Source organism: Typha angustifolia, chromosome 3, assembly GCF_048772165.1.
Source record: "Typha angustifolia cultivar Huaian chromosome 3, ASM4877216v1, whole genome shotgun sequence".
Classification (NCBI taxonomy): Eukaryota; Viridiplantae; Streptophyta; class Magnoliopsida; order Poales; family Typhaceae; genus Typha; species Typha angustifolia.
The window spans coordinates 1978488-1981702 of record NC_133241.1 but is presented as its reverse complement, the minus strand read 5'-3'; positions in this window follow the sequence as shown (position 1 = coordinate 1981702).

The window sequence follows — 3215 nt, the reverse complement described above, 5'->3', positions numbered from 1 at the left end:
AATGAATAAAAATTAGGGTTATATAAATATGAATTATTGATAAGGCCTTTTAAAATTTATGTATTTTATACTGAGTATGTAATATGATGTGCATATATAGTTAGTCATCTCCTATAGATATACTATAAATACTCAGCTGTCGAATACTTTAGTATGTTTTCAGTTTTTAGTTGTGATGGGGATATAATAAATTTCATTTCTCATTTTATTAAATAAGCATTAATGAGAGTTTTACACAAAATTGAGGCTGATTTTGAAATTTTCTTGTGCTAAAACTAATATGTTAGGTGGTTTTCATCTCTTCATTTGACTTATGAATCTAAGGGGTGAAAATAATTTAGATACATATTTTTTGCTTCAAATTCAAAATTTTAATAAAATTTAAAACTATATCTTAAAGAATACATATATCTTTTGGATATTGATTAGATATTAAATGGATATATATCGAATCTTAATTAGATTTGGATACAAACTGAATCGAATTATATCTTAATTCGACATGAGTACAAAATAAATCTATTACTAGCTTTTATACATATAGAGAAAAACTCACAAAATCAACTACTCAATTCACTATAGATGCATATCTGTAGATAGTTGTCAGATATAAATGATATCATCTAGACATTATTATGCATTTACAAATCAAATATTAATTATCTTGCAAATAATATAAAATATAAGATTATGACAGGTAAGATTTTAATCTGGAAAGCCAAATATGCTAATATGAAACTAAAATTTAGTTGACCAAAATATTGAATAATTCTTTAGATGCCAAGATAATTTTCTCAAATAAATGGACATTATTGTAGCAATTTCTACACATCTATTGCACATTTACACAATATATGTAACATTACGGAGAATATGATCTAGCAAATAATGAATGCTCATTTTTTAAGTTACAACTTTTACACATTTATTATAATCTTGGAATTAAACTAAAATATTTAATGACATATATGCTTAGACATTTCAATAAACCAGTTCACATACTAATAATAACCATATTAAATCAAGACTAAAAAAATGGGTTAAATACATTTTACCCTCTATACTTATGCCCAAATCACTTTACCATAATGTACTTTTAAGAGTCTCAAACTACTCCATATATATATGACTAAAGTGAAATCGTTAGTTTTCCGTTAAACTTAACTAAATAACATTAAAATAACCAAAATGTTTCTATCATGTTTGTTAGATAAGATATGCAGATTTTGATATAATGCGGCAAAATTATCAAAATAGTTATGGTACTTGATTAAAGTTAATAAAAAAATTAATAGTTTCACTTTAGTCATAAGTATAGAGACTAGTTTGAGACTTTTTGAAGTATAAAGAGGTAAAGTGATTTTAATATAAATATAAAAGAGTAAAATATATTTAACCTAAAAAATTTCAACTAAATAGTTAACAAAAACATAACATTCCAAAGTGACCACCAATTCCATTATAATTTAAATAGTACATGATACGAACCGGGTATGATCGGATAGCATCGTGAAGACATTGGGCTCAATGGATCGAGTTTATTTATAGTTTAGTTAATTCATAATGTAAGCTTTTAAGGCAAGTCTAGTTATGTCATATAAGTCTTTAAGATAAGTCTAGCTAAATCATGTAAGCCACTAAGATAAATCTAATTAAGTTTTGCAAACCTCTTAGACAAGTCCTAGTTTGAGTCATATAAATTTTTAGAGCTAGTCCAAATATGATTCATTATACTCGACCTCTATATATAGATGGCTTGACTTCTTTGTTTAACAATTCAAGCATTGATAAATTATTTTAGTTTTGAGTTTATCTTAGGAGTAAGAGTAAAATAATCTAGGAGTAAAAGTAAGTTAACGATTTATTTTCCTAGGAGTATACTTTCTCCAACATGGCCAGGGTAATTTTTGCTACGAAGTACTCGAAGGGAAGGTCATAGAACTAGATCTAGAACTCACAGTCTGAGAAACATCCTTGTTTCACTGGGAGGTATGGCTTAAACTTGACAAGAATAAGGAAGTTGTGGTTGAAAGACCATGGTGCACTATACTAGGTATGCCATTTGTCAATCTCGAGCTCATAGGCGAGGAGAAAGGAGTTTTTCCTAGCTTCGATAAACTCCAGAACTCCCTTCGAACTCCAAGCACAAAAAAGAGCAGTCTTGAGGCCCATCGAATTGAAGGACTTGTTTGAAAAGAGTTTGCGCACCAAATAGAGACTTAATTCCTTAACGGAAGTAGGTTGTCCTAGACGTGATCATTGGGCGGGCCGGGCCTAGCTTTTCAGGCCAACCAAGCTTAAATATTTATTCACGGCCTAACCCACCAATCACTCGGGCTGGGCTAAGTTCGAGCCAGGCTAGAATATTATGGCCTATTAGATATTAGGCTTAGGTTGGCTATGATATTATGGCTTTAACATAATGGGTTAAATATAAAAATATTATTATTTTATTGGGCTGAGTTAAATGGGCTTATATGAAGATATTTTAGTTATCTTTCATGGAAACACACATATATATTGATATATAGTTTACTAAATATTCAATATGGGACTAAAATAATTATATGAATATGTATACATTATGAGTTGGGCTATAGATGAGAGTAGTGGATCGAGCTTTCAGATTGGGCCAGGCAGGTAAAGGCTTAGCCCATGTTGCCCATTATCATATCGGGCTCAGGTCGAGCCTAAATCGGGCTCGGGCCGGGCTTAGCCCAGTTAAAACCCGGCGGGTTCAGGCTGGCTTTAGGCAAGTCGGGCCTAATGATCATGTCTAGGTTGTCCTCCACTAGTAGGTAACCTCCATTATTTGCTCATCGAGAGGAGCTCCGAGAAGAAAATGATGAGATTCACATCAATAGACTTTATAGCTAGTAGGGGGAAATAGTTGGACTGATCAACCACGTGAGCTAGACTATAATCTTGGTTTTGCAAGCTAATCCAATATTTACAAACATAACATTCTTAAAAAAAGGAAAAAAAAAAGACCATTTCATGAGCTTCAGAAGGGACTCTGGAAGTTTGAGAAACACATTATATTGTACCTGATATTGCTACGAAATTATTGTCGTCCATATCTGCATTATTCATGAGTTATTTGCTAAATAATACAATAATACGTGGTTGAAATAATAAAATGGAGCATATTATTATTCGGCATCAATTAGAAGAAGTTTCACCTACCTACCAGCGTTGAATGATGAGCTAATGGC